General features: G+C 43.1%; 1 long non-coding RNA gene across 1 annotated transcript in view; it reads left to right on the top strand.

Moving 5' to 3' along the window:
* The first annotated feature begins 3,850 nt into the window (after positions 1–3,850).
* The window catches only part of LOC132426077 (uncharacterized), a 166,428-nt gene continuing 151,555 nt past the window's right edge, over positions 3,851–18,723 (top strand). Inside the window, exon 1 of the long non-coding RNA XR_009519590.1 lies at positions 3,851–4,228. This is a non-coding gene — a long non-coding RNA (uncharacterized lncRNA). The remainder of the gene's footprint in view (positions 4,229–18,723) is intronic.

Raw genomic sequence — 18,723 nt, 5'->3', positions numbered from 1 at the left:
AAGAATATTAGAAGAGACAAAGAAGGACACTACAAAATGATCAAGGGATCGATCGAAGAAGAAGATATAACAACTGTAAATATTTATGCACCCAACATAGGATCACCTCAATACATAAGGCAAATACTAACAGCCATAAAAGGGGAAATCGACAGTAACACAATCATAGTAGGGGACTTTAACACCCCACTTTCACCAATGGATAGATCATCCAAAATGAAAATAAATAAGGAAACACAAGCTTTAAATGATACATTAAACAAGATGGACTTAATTGATATTTATAGGACATTCCATCCAAAAACAACAGAATACACATTTTCCTCAAGTGCTCATGGAACATTCTCCAGGATAGATCATATCTTGGGTCACAAATCAAGCCTTGGTAAATTTAAGAAAATTGAAATTGTATCAAGTATCTTTTCTGACCACAACGCTATGAGACTAGATATCGATTACAGGAAAAGATCTGTAAAAAATACAAACACATGGAGGCTAAACAATACACTACTTAATAACGAAGTGATCACTGAAGAAATCAAAGAGGAAATAAAAAAATACCTAGAAACAAATGACAATGGAGACACGACGACCCAAAATATATGGGATGCAGCAAAAGCAGTTCTAAGAGGGAAGTTTATAGCAATACAATCCTACCTTAAGAAACAGGAAACATCTCAAATAAACAACCTAACCTTGCACCTAAAGCAATTAGAGAGAGAAGAACAAAACAACCCCAAAGTTAGCAGAAGGAAAGAAATCATAAAAATCAGATCAGAAATAAATGAAAAAGAAATGAAGGAAACGATAGCAAAGATCAATAAAATTAAAAGCGTGTTCTTTGAGAAGATAAACAAAATTGTTAAACTATTAGCCAGACTCATCAAGAAAAAAAGGGAGAAGACTCAAATCAATCGAATTAGAAATGAAAAAGGAGAAGTAACAACTGACACTGCAGAAATACAAAGGATCATGAAAGATTACTACAAGCAACTCTATGCCAATAAAATGGACAAGCTGGAAGAAATGGACAAATTCTGAGAAATGCACAACCTGCCAAGACTGAATCAGGAAGAAATAGAAAATATGAACAGACCAATCACAAGCACTGAAATTGAAACTGTGATTAAAAGTCTTCAACAAACAAAAGCCCAGGACCAGATGGCTTCACAGGCGAATTCTATCACACATTTAGAGAAGAGCTAACACCTATCCTTCTCAAACTCTTCCAAAATATAGCAGAGGGAGGAACACTCCCAAACTCCTTCTACGAGGCCACCATCACCTTGATACCAAAACCAGACAAGGATGTCACAAAGAAGGAAAACTACAGGCCAATATCACTGATGAACATAGATGCAAAAATCCTCAACAAAATACTAGCAAACAGAATCCAACAGCACATTAAGAGAATCATACACCATGATCAAGTGGGGTTTATTCTGGGAATGCAAGGATTCTTTAATGTGTGCAAATCAATCAATGTGATACACCATATTAACAAATTGAAGGAGAAAGACCATATGATCATCTCAATAGATGCAGAGAAAGCTTTTGACAAAATTCAACACCCATTTATGATAAAAACCCTGCAGAAAGTAGGCCTAGAGGGAACTTTCGTCAACATAATAAAGGCCACAAATGACAAACCCACAGCCAACATCATCCTCAATGGTGAAAAACTGAAAGCATTTCCACTAAGATCAGGAACAAGACAAGGTTGCCCACTCTCACCACTCTTATTCAACATAGTTTTGGAAGTTTTAGCCACAACAATCAGAGAAGAAAAGAAAATAAAAGGAATCCAAATTGGAAAAGAAGAAGTAAAGCTGTCACTGTTTGCAGATGACATGATACTATACATAGAGAATCCTAAAGATACTACCAGAAAACTACTAGAGCTAATCAATGAATTTGGTAAAGTAGCAGGATAAAAAATTAATGCACAGAAATCTCTGGCATTCCTATACACGAATGATGAAATATCTGAAAGTGAAATCAAGAAAACACTCCCATTTACCATTACAACAAAAAGAATAAAATATCTAGGAATAAACCTACCTAAGGAGATAAAAGACCTGTATGCAGAAAATAAGACACTGATGAAAGAAATTAAAGATGATACAAAGAGATGGAGAGATATAGCATATTCTTGGATTGGAAGAATCAACATTGTGAAAATGACTATACTACCCAAAGCAATCTACAGATTCAATGCAATCCCTATCAAACTACCACTGGTATTTTTCACAGAACTAGAACAAAAAGTTTCACAATTTGTATGGAAACATGAAAGACCCCAAATAGCCAAAGCAATCTTGAGAACGAAAAATGGAGCTGGAGGCATCAGGCTCCCTAACTTCAGACTATACTACAAAGCTACAGTAATCAAGACAGTATGGTACTGGCACAAAAACACAAAGATAGATCCGTGGAACAGATAGAAAGCCCAGAGATAAACCCACGCACATATGGTCACCTTATCTTTGATAAAGGTGGCAGTAATGTACAATGGAGAAAGGACAGCCTCTTCAATAAGTGGTGCTGGGAAAACTGGACAGGTACATGTAAAAGTATGAGATTAGATCACTCCCTAACACCATACACAAAAATAAGCTCAAAATGGATTAAAGACCTAAATGTAAGGCCAGACACTATAAAACTCTTAGAGGAAAACATAGGCAGAACACTCTATGACATAAATCACAGCAAGATCCTTTTTGACCCACCTCCTAGAGAAATGGAAATAAAAACAAAAATAAACAAATGGGACCTAATGAAACTTTAAAGCTTTTGCACAGCAAAGGAAACCATAAACAAGACCAAAAGACAACCCTCAGAATGGGAGAAAATATTTGCAAATGAAGCAACTGTCAAAGGGTTAATCTCCAAAATTTATAAGCAGCTCATGCAGCTCAATAACAAAAAAAGAAACAACCCAATCAAGAAATGGGCAGAAGACGTAAATAGACATTTGTCCAAAGAAGATATACAGACTGCCAACAAACACATGAAAGAATGCTCAACATCATTAATCATTAGAGAAATGCAAATCAAAACTACAATGAGATATCATCTCACACCAGTCAGAATGGCCATCATCAAAAAATCTAGAAACAATAAATGCTGGAGAGGGTGTGGAGAAAAGGGAACCCTCTTGCACTGTTGGTGGGAATGTAAATTGATACAGCCACTGTGGAGAACAGTATGGAGGTTCCTTAAGAAACTACTAATAGAACTACCATATGACCCAGCAATCCCACTACTAGACATATACCCTGAGAAAACCATAATTCATAAAGAGTCATGTACCAAAATGTTCATTGCAGCTCTATTTACAATAGCCCGGAGATGGAAACAACCTAAGTGTCCATCATCATATGAATGGATAAAGAAGATGTGGCACATATATACAGCCATAAAAAGAAACGAAATTGAGCTATTTGTAATGAGGTGTATAGACCTAGATTCTGTCATATAGAGTGAAGTAAGTCAGAAAGAGAAAGACAAATACCGTATGCTAACACGTATATATGGAATTTAAGGAAAAATAATGTCATGAAGAACCTGGGGTAAGACAGGAATAAAGACACAGACCTGCTAGAGAATGGACCTGAGGATATGGGGAGGGGCAAGGGTAAGCTGTGACAAAGCGAGAGAGAGGCATGGACATATATACACTACCAAACATAAGGTAGATAGCTAGTGGGAAGCAGCCACATAGCACAGGGAGATCAGCTCCATGCTTTGTGATCACCTGGAGGGGTGGGATAGGGAGGGTGAGAGGGAGGGAGACGCAAGAGGGAAGAGATATGGGAACATATGTATATGTATAACTGATTCACTTTGTTAGAAAGCAGAAACTAACACACCATTGTAAAGCAATTATAGTCCAATAAAGATGTAAAAAAAAAAAAAAAAAAAGAGTGACCCCAGCTCTCCGCAACTAGAGAAAGCCCTCGCACAGAAACAAAGACCCAGCACAGCCAAAAATAAATAAATTAATAAATTAATTAAAAAAAAAAAAGAATGGGTTTTGAGGACATCAATGGGGAATCTTTCCTCTGCCTAACCATCTTTGCTCTTGCCCCATTTTCCTTCGAGGAATCTTGATCCTGTGTGACTTGCCTCCCCCTATACCAAGCTCACCTACCTTCTGAAGCGTAATTGATTCCACTCCTGCCAGACAGCCTGGGATCTGGCTCGCCCAGGGTCCTGCACTGAGCAGGTAAGCTCATTTCTTCAGAATCCTGTAGATTGTGAACACCTTGTGATGTTACTCATGTGGCCTCAGGTATAAATTTTCATCTGTGATGAGAAATTCTTATCTAAAATACTAATATAAAGCCTGAAACTTCCCTTTGAACCATGATTTTAAAATTGAACTTGACGAAGGCACCAGAAATTGTTAAAGGATATAAGAAGCAGTTAGGCTTTTTCTACAAATTCAGAAAGCCTAACATGACAAATCAGAGTAATCTGAGGTAGCAGTTACCGTGTTTTACTTTGAGTCTAAATCTTTGATTTTTGAGTATTCAGGGTACAGGGGTAAACCATAAAATTCTAACTTCATGACTCAAATATAGATATCCAGCAACTATTTGTAGTGATTCTAGCAAAGTCTAAAGCATTTATTGAAACATACTTTACATATATCGCACATTGGTAACATACCCAGTGGTGCATAACTACATTTCAATCTCTAGGCTTTCAGGAAAATCTAAATCTATCCAGACTTCCTCTACTGTTGAGAGAAATTTCTTAAGCTTATGGTTTAACTTGCCAGTAAACTGCTTCCTCTAGAAAGAGGATTCCTGTTGACACTAGAACCAGGAGTGAGAGCCCAGCCCCAGGCTCCCAGGTCGAGATTCCATAGGCCAGGCCTGGCTAAATATCAGAAGGACAAAGATCCTTCAGGACTATTCCAGGAATCTGGCAAACAACTTCGATGTCTGTGTTTCATTAACAGCCTAAGGGCACTCCAAGTATATTACCAGCAGAGGTAAGGACAGAATAAGTTGTCTTGACCTCCTAAAGGGACATACAAGGGCAAGCAGAAAAAAAACTTCAAACAGGATCTTTACAAAATGTTAAACTATTCCTGTGGTTAATGCTCCTTAGCTCTAAAAATGTTAGCTTTCACACTTGGCTTAGCTGCTGCTCTGATCTGCAAACAGAATTTTTTCTTTTGAACATTAATTGTCTTTTTTTCGTGCACTGATTGGGAGATTGTCTGAGATATCAACTTTGAGAGGGGAGCCTCCCGGATCAGACTCAGGGAGGAACAGGAAGGGCTTGGGGACAGGCACACACACACCTCTGCTCAGTGCCAGGGAGGGTGAGGCTGCATTCTCCATCAGTGCAATCTCCACCCTTGTTCAGTGGCAGCCTTCACTGAGAGCCAGACTTCTTCCAGAGAAGCAGAGATATGAATCTGGAAACACTACTGTGGAGAGTGTAGCTGAAGCACTGTAGCATTTTGGGATCAGGTGGAGGCAAGGGAAGTTTGAAAAGCTAGAGACCTGCTGGGTCTAAAGGGATGAAAATGCTGGGAAGCCCAAGATTAAAGTGCCGGGAGATTGGCTTCCTGGTGAGAACTCTCCTCCTGGCTTGCAGATGACTCTCGTGTTTCAGAAGGTAGAACGCAAAGGAACTCTAGTCTCCTCCCTCTTAGAAGGACACTAATCCCATCATGGGGGCCCCACCTATATGACCTCATCTAAACCTAATTACCTCCCAAGGCCCCACCTCCTAATGCCTTCACACTGGAATTAGTGCTTCAATATGTGAATTGGGGTGGGGAGGGCACAAACCTGCATTCCTAACAGAGTGTCACTGAATTTGGGGCTCAATCTGACTGTAATCTCACAAAATTCAGACTTTTTAGTTTGCCTTTCTCAGAGAGCAGATGTTGAGACAAGGATACGGGTGGTAGGTGATCCCAGGAAGCATAAGTGAAAGTGAGGAAAGCGGGACTGGGGAAAGAGAATGTCAAAGGTTGTGTTAAAGTGGGTTTACTACTATGGGCATCTGGGGTTCAGTCCCACTGGGGAGCCTCTGATATATGGTACTGTGTAATGCTCATCTGGTAACACCCCTATGTGATGGGGTGGTTGACAGTCACTCAGTGACTATCTCTCCTTCATTAGCTGGGGAGTGAGCACCCTCAAGAACATTAACTCCCTTGTAGTTTCCACTTTGTGGCAGAGTGAGCTCCCGTAGTACCAAAGAAAGTAATCAGGCAAACACGTGCGGGCATTGAGGTGGGGAAGCCATGGATGTGCTGGAGAGGTCTCCCGAAGCTGCTGGTGAACTTGGGTGGACTGGGGGAAAGCATCACATTCCTGATTCTTCCTACCTTTTGGACCATGTTGAGTAGACTGCTGCTGATGCTTTACAGTGGTTGTACTATTATCCTCTGGGAAGCATATGCCAAGAGAATTAGGACTGCCAGAGATTTACTGGGGGATAACACCTGTGAAAAAGGGGAAGAGGCAGGATTATGTAGAGGGAGCTGTCAGACCATAATGTGTCCCTGACATTTTCTGCCAGTCCCACAGGGAGCTCTGGAGCAGAGGACCAGTTTGAGGAATCCCACACTGGATGGAAATGGCTAGGCTCCCTCCATCGTTGGCTTGGAGCCACTCCAAGAATGTGGGCTAACAGCTGGAGGCTATTGGGTAGCCATGCTCCTCACAGATGGACAGCAAGCTCTTTCGAGAAAAGAGCTGTGTGGTATACCTCTATGTCTACCTGTGATGGGCAGCTATGAGCACCCAGATCTTCAGTCACTGCTGCAGGTTGTCTATAAGGACCATCATTATAAGATGTAATATTTATATCCTTCTACTCTCAATCCTAGATGCCAACACTTCCATTGGTTTAAGTTGCTTATTTTGGTGAGTGCCCAAGACCTTCACTTCTAAGAGGTCTGAACCCCTGGTGACCTTATCACTCCATGTTTGCTGCAATTGCTTATTTATGCTTAACATTGGGTGTGGAAGAACCAAGCAACATTCCAATGAATCATTTTTCCCTTTCCTCTCATGTAGCAGAAAACCTTGATAGTCTACTGGCGAAAGAGCACTGTTTGTGTCCCTTGGTATAAGCATCTAGATCTAGGACCTCTAGACCTGCTGAACTTAACTTGTAGGGATGGAAAGCACAGATTTCCCAATTGGGTCACTGGGTGTTAAGACAAGGGAGAAACTTAATTCCACTCCTTGGTTCCCAGACCTATATTCTAGCTCTTGGAGACACAGCATCATTTAATGGCCACTAGTTTGCTAGCAAAGTACACCAACACCATTGTGATGAGCATGATGCTTTCAAGTTGCAGTTCCTGTCTTGAACTGTTAGCAAACTCGGGTGGACTATGAAAGCAGGAATCACCAGTATGATTCCTTACACCCATTGGACCACATTGAATCTACTGCTACCGATATTTCATGGTGGTTGTGCAGTTGAGTTTCCTGGAAAGGATACTCTGAGATGCTGACTTAGGAATGCAAGGGTTTGGAGTATATAGTATTGATCAGAGGGGCAAAGGAAGGTCTAGGCAGAAGTCAGACTGGGATGGAAGATGGACCAAGAACGAGGTGGAGAGTGCCATGGCAGGCATCTTCTGTTAGTCATCCCACACCAGACTGGTACGGCTGGGACTTCTACTCCTGGCTCACTTGGCCCCTGGATGTGGGCTGCCCTTGGGGGACTGACAGCTAGCTGGAGGCTCTTGCTGGCTGTGCTCCCTATCAAGCAGCACGTCCTTCCCTAAATGGAGATCTGTGCGGTGGGTTTCTTTCAGAACACCCCATCTCTGCAGTTCATCGTCAGACTGATTCTTTACCTGGACAGGTAAAAGGGCATTTCAGTGACATGCTGGTCTGGCAGCTTCTTGTTAATATATGATAAAATCAAGGTTTCTGTAATCATGTGTCTCTGTAAGATGGATTGCTTGTTCCAGGTGACTTAATATGGGCTTTTCTGCAGTAAGTTAGGTATTCTGGAAGCCCCTAATGGTGCTAACACAGGCACTGTGCACGGAAGTGCCAGGGCATGGAAGGTAAATTCAAATCCAGAATAATTATCACAGAAGGATGGATGCTTCTCTCAGGAGGGGAGAGGTCAGATGTAATCACCTTGCCAGCAAGAGGCTGGGTGGCACCATATGGATGTTTAACATCTGTTTCTGTTGCTGACAGGCCAGCTTTAAAACAATGGCAGTAGCTAGAATGGCTTTGAGAGGGAGCCATGATATTGGACCCATGAAATGGGTAGACTTTTTTGCAAGCAACTAGGGGGCTGAGCACAGAAACCGGCTGACTTCTGGACAAGTCATCCTGTCCACTTACTGAGCACATCTGTGATGAATGATCTGGTAGGCACTGCCATTTATTGATTGATTGATTGATTGATTGAGGTACACGGGCCTCTCACTGTTGTGGCCTCTCCCGTTGCAGAGCACAGGCTCCGGGCGCGCAGGCTCAGCGGCCATGGCTCACGGGCCCAGCCGCTCCGCGGCATGTGGGATCTTCCCGGACCACGGCACGAACCCGTGTCCCCTGCATCGGCAGGTGGACTCTCAACAACTGCGCCACCAGGGAAGCCCGGCACTGCCTTTTGATTTAAAAAACAAACAAACAAACAACTTAGGCCTTGTGCCTATTCCCGTAGGTCCTTCTACATGTCTCTTCCCCAGACCTCCTTGTCTCTAATCTTCTAATATTGCTGCTTCCAGGACACTGAGCAGCCAGCCAACCCACTTGCTAATGCATGGTATTCAGAAATACCCATCTTAGACCCCCTCGTTTCATAAGAAATGATCAAGTGTACTGATTGAACTCATGCCCACTGGGAGAATTCTCCCTCAATGTTCCTTAGGGTATCCTCTAAGGAGTCATGAGATTGCAGCCATCCATTAACAATTCATTGTTACATATTGAATGAATCTGCCTATGAACCAGGGCTTTACTTTTCTCTCCTTGTCACAGGGATTTCTTCATGGGGCCACAGGTGTGAGCTGAGAGGTATAAGTGCAACAGAGATAGGGGATGATGGGGGTGTGGAGTCATTTGTTCTTGTAACTTAAATGTGACCTTAGATTTGCTTTCCACAAATATACTATTACCTGTGTAACACTGGTGCCCATCGGGCCTTATGCTTTTAAGTCTTACAGCGTCCAGCTCATCATGGGAAGTTCTAAACCCATACTTGATGTTTCATGGCTAGGAATTCAGTCTCTATTAAGTCTCAGTATTATACTAGGAGCCGATTTCCAAGTTAAGTTTTCTATGGGCAAATGTATGAACTTTTTCTGCAATCTTAGGAGTCTGCTGTTACCTCTCACATTCTGGCCATAGGTGTGTTCCAGAGTACTTGATACTTCTGATTTCCAGGTCTAACAATATAACACCAGTGATAAGGTGGACCAGAAAGACCTTTTGTGGAAAGTCAATATAATCAAGATTCCTGTTGAGTTCTGCAGGAACTTGCATCTATTCCTACCATGGGTGTGGCTAACACTGAGATCTGTCAGGTTGTATTTTGAATGGCCAGACCACAGGTACTCAAAACTGGCAGGCTTTGGAGCCCACTGAAAAATGGTTAGGGGCAGTATTCCCAAGTGTGACATATGCTGTATTTACAATCCAAAGAGGCCTACCAATTTTGAAGTTACACTTCCTTCATGGTAGGAGATAAAAGGTGCAGTAAATTTTCCTTTAATTTGGAAGTAGGAAGTGATGTCCTGCATGCCCTAGACACTTAAAAGCATCAGTGATGTGGCAGGCCCTGAATCTTTGTAGGTTTACCTACCACATTCTGGCACATAGGTCTTCAATTCTAACAAAACAATGTCAGTAATAAACTAGACCAGCAGAATCTTCTGTGCAACGCTAATATAGGTTCCAGTCTTTTTCATTGATGGTCTTCTTGCAGATGTCATTTTGGTGTGCTTGTGAGAAGAGGTGAGCTCAGCGTCTTCCTACTCGCCCATCTTGGCCGCTCTCGCCAACATAATCTGGAATGCCAATATAATCAAGATTTCTGTAGATTTTATTGTAGAGAGTAGGAAAGTTGACATAACTCTAGGATGAGGCTATGAATGTATACTGCTGACTTTCCCATGAGAAAGCAAATTGATACTCTCTTCATTGGGGATTGAATAATGTATTCACTAGATCAGGAGATGCATGCTAAATGCCAGAAGTAGTGCTTTTTACTAATAAAGATCATACCTCCATGACAGCTGTGATAGTTCACTGTCATCTGTTTTGGGACTCCGAATGTCATATTGAAACAAGGAATCACAAAGACCTCTGATCAAATGCAGGGTGACTTCTGTTTTTACCGGCCAAGGGAGTAAGCACACAAAAGAAGTCCTCTGGTTGGTCATCTTGAGCCAGTGGTCAAAGTTCTTCTGTGTTGGGAAGCCTTTCTTGTCTCATTACTGAAGTTCTCCAAAGCACCGCTCTGTTCCATATTCCAGAACCTTTCTGATTGTCTTCCAAACATGAGTCCTGGAGGACCAGTTCCAGTTCTTTTGAGGCAGGACACTAATTGTCACGGACGTGTTCTTAATCTAGAAATCCAAGTTTCTTTAGGAGAACTGGGGTTCCAGCCCAAGACGCGGGATGGATAGAAATGCAAAACAGTGACCTGCTCACTGGGCCTTAACAATTGCCCCAGGTATGGGAGATCATAGTAAAAGGGATGCCCTAGGGACCACCATAGGGTGGGGTTGTCAGCAAGAGCTGCCTGACTCCTGTGGCGCCTTTAGGTGGTAATCAGCCCTACATCCAACCCCCTCTCAAGTTGTGAGAAAATTGACTTCAGAGAAGCAGATCCTTCTGCCAGTGGGTACTCTAGGTGCAAACTGCCTTACTGTCAAGCCAGTGTGGGGGTGGGTGGAGCAGGGCCTGGGCAGGAAAAGGTCCTAAGGCCTAGGTTCAGTGAGCTGCCCACTACGTATCAAGGTGTAATCGCCTACTTTTCCAAGCCAAGAAGCTGTGCCTGACTCGAGGTCTTTACTCCTTGCTTGAATTTTTCTTTCTTTTTCTTTAACCATAAATGAAGTAGTTGCCAATGAAACCATTGACTATAGCTCTGTTCACACATTTGTCCTCAGACTGTAGCAGATAGAATAAAGGTCACATTCACAAAGATCTATCCTCTGTCTGGGGAGGTTTAGAATACAAGACACATTTTCTTTACATCAAAAGAACATCAGCCTTCACACTTTTTAGAGACCTGATGTGGTGGCGAGGTTATTTGAAGAGTGACAATCAGTTTGCCATGAGGAGGTACCTGGAGTTGACTCGATCCCTGGGTGTCTTGAATGGCTCCAGGCTGTGCTCTTCTGGATCTGCCTCTGGTTAGATTCTTGTGTTGTAATGCTCACTGACTATTTCTAATCCATGTGGAAACATGGAAGCCTGGATGGTATCAGTATATGGTCCACAAGTCAGATGTGGTGGCGCCATCTTCATAAGCTGCTGGGTATCTCTTCAGTTTACCTGAGCATTAGTGTTGCCTGACCTTTGGGTGAAGAGGGCTATGACGCCAGTAGAAAGACTCCTTTAGAGGAAAGGAGGGAAGGAAGGATTCTTTCATGGAACGTTTGTGGACTTATCTCTTCAGGAAGAGAGGGAATTTCTCTGCCTGCTTCATTTTTAACCATGAAGTACAGGTCATGGCTGGGCTGGATGAGGAAAAGGGCTTGTGTTTGGGACAGCTGGTCATCAGCAATTCCTATACTTGGAGACATGGTATTACCTTTGAGTTGAACAAATGTCCTGGAATTTCCTAAACCAAGCCCAGGGGCCAGCGTGAGGTGGGTGTGTCTGGGCAAAGGATTGTAACCCTGAGTGCTGGCAGATCTGGGGTGCTGGGAGCTGGGCTTGAAAAGTCTGCTCAATGGAGTTGAAACTTCAGACTCTCTGCAGATCTGGGGGTGGAGGGGAGGAGATACCTTGGCTGGCCTCTATTTTGACAACAGGCCAGGCTATGCGTAAACAGATGTATCATTGGATAAAATGGCCCATGACTAAAATGAATGTTGGCAAATACGTGATAATAATTGTTCTAATGAAGTTTGAGTATTAAGTACAGCCCAGTGGGCTTTTTGGGGGGGTCTTAGAATGGCTTTAAGGGAGTGACAACCATTTTTGTTCTGTTCTCTAAATTTTATTTGTAGAGAATTGAAGACTAGAGGTTGTCACCTCTTGGGTGTCTTTGGCTATGGCTTCAAACTTAGAGAATCCTCGTGTTCAGTGTCTTTTTCCTTGAAAAGGCTAGGCCTCCTGTTTATGGGATGGCATCCGGGTAGCTCATCTCCAAGGAATGAGAATCTAGATAAGGAGTCTACACTGGGAAACACGTGGCTCTGTAAACCTTGCCTGAGTGATTGTGGTCATGAAGCACAAGGACAAGGCCTGTCACTCCTATAGGCAGTTAGCCTGTTACTGACAACCAGGGGCTACTTCTGAGCCTGTGTGACACTTGCAGGGAACTAGGACACTTCGGGTGTCTTTGGTTTTCCTTATACTTTCATGATCTGTCCCTTGATACAGGAAAATGTTGTACAAATTTCTCCATTAAAAACTGGCACCATAACATCTTGCCACATTTGACGTCCTTCAGAGACTAAAATTCTCAATTTGGTTTCTGCTCAGTGACTGAGCTGCATCTAGAATCCAGCCCCTCTGAGCTGCAGAGCAATTAATATGGTAGCAGTGCCCCTGGAGATGACACCCCATTACCAGGCAGCTGGGTACTGAAATCTGTTTGAAGTGTCTCTAAATGAAGCCTATGGGCTTCTGGAATTTTCTTGCTGGGGCAAGCATTGAAGCAGCTGTGAAGATAGTACCTCAGTTTCCCCATCTTCCTCTGTGCCTAAGTGGCCTAAAGATGACTTCATTCCATGTCAACGTCTTACCTTCCTAGACCATCACCTTGAATAATACAGTCTATTATTTGTCAACTAAAAATTCTACTCCTTCCCTTTGGTTCAAGAAGTTTTTCAAATCATCTGTGAGGTTGCCTGCTATCATGAGGCTTAAAGACAATCATGTAGCCTCCAATAAGTTTTTAAGGGATAATGACATGCATAAATGTAAATAGCCTAGGGTGGAGCCTTTGAATGCTTGGAACTTGGATAGCTGGGACCATTTTGTAGCCAGAGGTACATCTCATTCCAGACTGAATTCAAACATACATCCTTTACATAAAGCACTGCAACAGAGTCACGTGTCAGACTGTGTTTTCAGGATGGGATTTGCATTGTGAAAGCTGACATACGCCTTGGCAAATGTGAGGGAGATGGCTGGACTCAGCCTCTGTGCTCACATCAAGCAGACCTTTGACGGCTGACCCTTTGTCTGATGAAATGACATCATTTCCTTCACTTGGGTGGATTCACACTGCCAGAAAACTTCTGGGTTGCTATTTGGTTCCTAATTGACTTGTGTTCAGTGCAGACTTAAGGTGGAGGAAGGCATCCCTGTCCATGACTGAGATGAAGTACATCCCTTGGGCAGGTATCTGGACTGCCCTATGGAAGTGAAACATTCCTCACCCCAGTCCTATTGCTGAAAACCTTGTTTCCTGCCCACGTTGAAGAGCCTGAGAGGATCTCTCTGGGTTATAGGAAGAAGGCCTATTTGTGCATCTGTTAGGTGCCTATGTTAATGAGTTATCCTCTAGTATTGATGCGTTTATCATTATGTAATGCCCTTCTTTGTCTTTTGTTATATACTTTAAAAGTCTATTTTGTCTGAGTATCGCTACCTCTGCTTTCTTGTCATTTCCATTTGCAGGAAATTTTTTCCATCGCCTCACTTTCAATCTGTCTTTAGCTCTGAAGTGAGTCTCCTGTAAGCAGCATGTAGACGAGTCTTGTTTTTTATCCAAGCGTCCACCCTCTGCCTTTTGATTGGAGCGTTTAGTCCATCGACATTTAAAGTGATTATTGATAGGTCTATACTTATTGCCATTCATACACAAAATATAATGGAGTGGCACATGCCATAATGACTGGAGTTTGTACAAGGAGACACTTGTGAGGTCTTGGATCACAGGATTTTGAACTTTTCCCCTGGGATTTCTGAGCAAGGAGGTGCTTCAGAACTCCATGGCTCCTCTCTCCTTTAAGTGCTCTAGGAAGTAACTTGGTGAAGGACCATAGCAAATTTATGGCTTTATCCACTCCCAGTTGGTAATGCACATACACTGGAGCTTTTATCATTCTAAAGAGCTTACTAGAGAACAAGAGAAGGATACTTCAGTCCTATAGGCTTTAGTGGTGGTTGCCAGCTGCCTTATTGTCTTCCTCAAAGGACCAAAGAAAGTTCTGGACCATCCTCTCTCCATCACCAGTATGATCCAGTAAATGATGGCTCTCTGCCTCCCTCCTTCATTTCTCCTCTGCCTACCAGAGTTGGAGAAGGAGAACGTCATGTCTACAGAGAACTTTCTCCCCAATTCCCCAAGCCTTCCTGGGTTCTCAGGAAAAACTACTTATCAACTTAGGCTAACAATGAAGATCAAAGAACTGTCAAGTTTTGGAACATGCTTTAGACTTAGTGGACAGATTAAAAGAGCACCAATCCTGCAATATGAAAAGAGGCACACAGTGAGATTGCATGTCTGCTAGGGAGGCTGTGGGTGGTCCTCAATTTTTTCAATTTGGTTTGTATAATATAAGCCAAGCAGAACCTTTAGTTCCAAATAACGGTATCATCACTGTGCAATAGTAAACCCAGGGGGCTGATGATGGTTTACTCGTTAAGCAGCAAAAGTTTCATTTCCTATGTGACCTAAAAATTTAAATATTAAAAAACAGACATGTGAAAAGTCAAGTGTCTGGGTTTGGCTTCCCTAGAAAAGACTCCTTGATGATGACTCACATGCATTAGGTTTATGGGGAATGCACTTGGGAACAGCACTGGAAAGGAAGTAAAGACAGCAAGATAGGGCAGAAGGAGAAGTTCAACTGTGTATCCTCAAGAGAAGTTTCAACCAGCCCCATGAGGAGTTCTGGAGCAAGAATGGCCCTCCAGAGTTGCCCTGAACTGAGCAACATGGCTGGACCTCTGGATAGCTCAGAGCAGCCAGGGAATGTGACTTCCCCCAGGGAAGGGGCAGAGTCTTGGTTGAGGCAGTTCTCATTGGAGTAAGGGCCATTCCCAGAGGGGGATGAGCATCTTGGCACTTCCAGTGCAGGGATTATCAGTGGTGCAGCACTGCAGACATCTCAGGAAGGATGTGTATCATGTGCCCATCTGGAAATAAGCAGATCTTGGCAGATCTTTTTGTCCTGGGGTTATCCTCATCTAGTGAAATTTCCTTTTACATCCTGTTAGGTCTGTGAGTCTCAATTCCAGGGCCACAGGTCCTTCAAGGAAAGTTCAGGGGATGAACTGCCAGGTTGGAAGCAAATCTGGATGAATCCCTTCTGATTGGCATAAGAAGCAGCCAAAATCAATAGAGGTGGTTGTACTGAAACAGTGATATCAAGGGCCTTTGCGTGGTTTTGGGTCCTTTGTCCCATTTCTAGAGACAGCCCCCAATCTTCTTGCTAGGCTCCAAGTCTTTATTTGGGGACTCTCTGTAGCTCTGTGCGACACCTCACCCATTGCCACACACAAATTGATTATATCAGATGAACAGGGTGGATCAACCAAATCCCAGGAACACACCACCGCTCACCAGGAATGTCACTTCCTCCCTGGGGACTATCTGATACTAGCTAGTGGTCAACTTTTGGTGAAAAGTTTACTCTGCCTACAACATCTCTTCCAGAAGAATCACCCAGAACTCCTGTCTTAACCATAAGTAGTTTGAAAAGAAGCATAGTTTGTTTCTTGGATACTTAACTACCTTCACTTAATGAGGAAAGTCTGGGTAATTTGGGAGACTGCTAACATAGCTGGAAAGTCGGATCATGCCCTCACCCCAAAACCATCAGTGCTGAAGACCTGTCCATGCCATTAACAGAGCTTAGTGACCTTCAGTTGTGAATCTAGATATGAGAATGTACCTGCTTCTGATTAAGTGGTCTCTCTGTATAGACAGATGACTACAACTTGGTTCTCAACGTCCTTGTTAATGTCAGGGGTTTCTGTGCTTGGTGTCAAGAAGTATCTTAACAAGCCTCCTGGAGATGGCCCAGAGGTATACATCCATTCTGTACTCTGGGTAGAAGCAGTAGGCCAGAGTGGCTGATGGGAGAGGGTAGAGTGGTGACTGGGCTTTATCGGTAGATGTTACTGGAAAAGCAGTTGATGGATCTGCTGGCATCCAGGCTATTTTACTAGGATGCATCTTCTCAGTGATAAAACTTGGAGATGTCTTGGGATTGCTAGGAGGACTTTGCCAGGGTGAAGGGTGCCTTTAGATAATGTTATGGTTCCTTTTACATTTCTTGCTCAAATATTTGACTGAAATTCATCTCTGCATATGGCTCTGTTCTAGGTGTTTGTGGTACTCAAGGTAGAAGAAAGTTTTTTCTTGTTCTCCATGAGGGGGTTCTTGAAATCAGACCATAGGGTCTATTCATGTTTTTCCTTAGAACACCCTCCTGCAGAGCTCAGAGGTTGTGTCCCCTCAGGATGGACTTTCTTCTTCCACACTAGCCTGTGCTGCATCATGCACGTCTTCTCCTGCTCTCCATTGGCTCCAAACTGAACATTGTCTGACGCTCTTGTAAGTCTGTTCCCTGAAGCTTCATGGCCAAGACTATTCTAGGGAACCTCAGAAGACTGGGTGGTGGGCTGATTCAGTATTCAGCAGATGAAATCCAGGAGTATGATACATGATAAAAGAACTGGGTGACCATGAGGGGATCTAGAACACATCTCTAGAGACACATCTAGAACTAGCATCAAGGGTAGATTGCCCTGGGCTGAGGGGTCTAAGCAAAGACCGATATATGGTTAAACATATACTGGGGCCCAGCCTGGCTCCAGATGGCCTGAGTGTGAAAAGTTGAGCAGATCCTTCATAGACAGACATGATAGCATTCATGGTGATGGGGTCCCAGTGTCCAGAACCATGGAACATAGAGCTGGGTGGCTCTTTATGGAAAAAAGGGGAACATGCCTTTATCCTTGAAAGATTGAGTGTTTCACAGTCCCTCCCATGAATTACTGTAAGGTTGCTGTCTTTACCCTCCATCTTCTGAGGATCTCTGTTACCCTGATATTTCATAATACATCTATTTATCTTCCCCTTTCATGTTGAACCCAAAAATAAAGTCACATGGGCAGACAAAGAACAGTGGCTCACTTCACCCTGGGCCTCTTGTTCTAGAGGGAACGTCACCTAGTCAGGTTGAACTTTGACCTCCAATCATCTTTACTTGAAGTACGTACTTTTCTTAACTTTATGGTAAGGGACTTGGCTGTTTTCAGCTTTGAGATCATGTTCTTTAAGCTTCAGAAGAGTTAGAAGTATCTGAACCTTATTAGACATGGAAGGGATATTTTAGCTTGATTCTATGTATGTGGCTCATCTGTGCCAAGGGTCTGGTGACCTCTATGTTGATCAATGAAGTTCCATTAGGGTCACCTCCAGCTGTTGAATACAGCTCTCTGCAGCATTAAGACGACATCAATTGTGTAGGCCCCAGGGGCTTCTCCCACCAAAGTGTCAGGACCCAGTGTTTTCTTAACATTATCCTGTACAAAGAAATAGAACTATCTTAGTTGTCAATTGCCATTGAAGTTAAGATATCTGTATTTCATGGATGCCTTGGTCTATTGAAGCTTATTCTGAGTTCACACTTGTGGGGCTCTTGTCTGTGTTGGTCTGCTGTTTTGTGGAAAGAATGCAGAAAGTGAAGACAAAGCTTTGCAAAGGGCACCTGGGCAGGACCACACCTTCTTGTGGAGGATGATGGGGAATGAGGACTGTTAAGCTCTGATCTTTTACAAAATAATCACAAGCATTTCTAAGCATGTGGGGATCTTCCCTGAATGTATAGCACTTGCAGGGAATAACACCCTTCTGTTTCCTTTTCTTATTCCTTTACTGGTCTTTGGCACAAGTGATTTGAGCATCATTCTCTTCATATCAAGGACTTGCATTATGGTGGAGTGTTGTAGTGTAAAGACGTTATATTTGAAATTTGCTCAATGGCTGACCTGGAACCAGAATTTAGAAACTCCAAGCAGGTGAGCATGGCTGGCCCCATCACCCCCAATAAAATAATTGGGACCCATCCTTTGTCAGTGCTTTCCAATATTAAATGTGTTTTCTGAGTGAAGTCTGTGTTCTCTAGTATTTTCTTGCTTGAGTAAACAATAGAGCAGCCATAAAACTCATCTGGGTCTTGCCTTGAATGCTTCCTCTACTATTGAGAGCTTTGTAGAAACTTCCTTGACTCTCATTTCTTGGTAGGCAAGAAGGGTCTTTGAGTAAAGCATTTCATCCAGCAGGAGCTGAATACCAGGAAACTGAGGCTGTTTCTCCTTCAACTGGCAAGTTGATCCAACCGCATTCCAGTGGCTACCTACCCCAGGAGTTCAATTCTTTTGGGAAAAGCATGTCACGGAGGTCTAGGCAGTAGTTAAGGTCAACTGCTGTGAATGAAGAATGGTAAATGAGTGTAGGGGTGTGTCCCTGAAATCCCACTGTGCATCTGAGGGGAAGGAAGGGTCATGACCTGAGAACAAGGTGTGGAGGCATGTTGAGTGCCAGTTGGGGATTTCAGAGCAAGGGGGGAGG

This window comes from Delphinus delphis, chromosome 5 (assembly GCF_949987515.2).
Source record: "Delphinus delphis chromosome 5, mDelDel1.2, whole genome shotgun sequence".
Lineage (NCBI taxonomy): Eukaryota > Metazoa > Chordata > Mammalia > Artiodactyla > Delphinidae > Delphinus > Delphinus delphis.
This window is presented reverse-complemented; position numbering and strand designations above follow the sequence as displayed.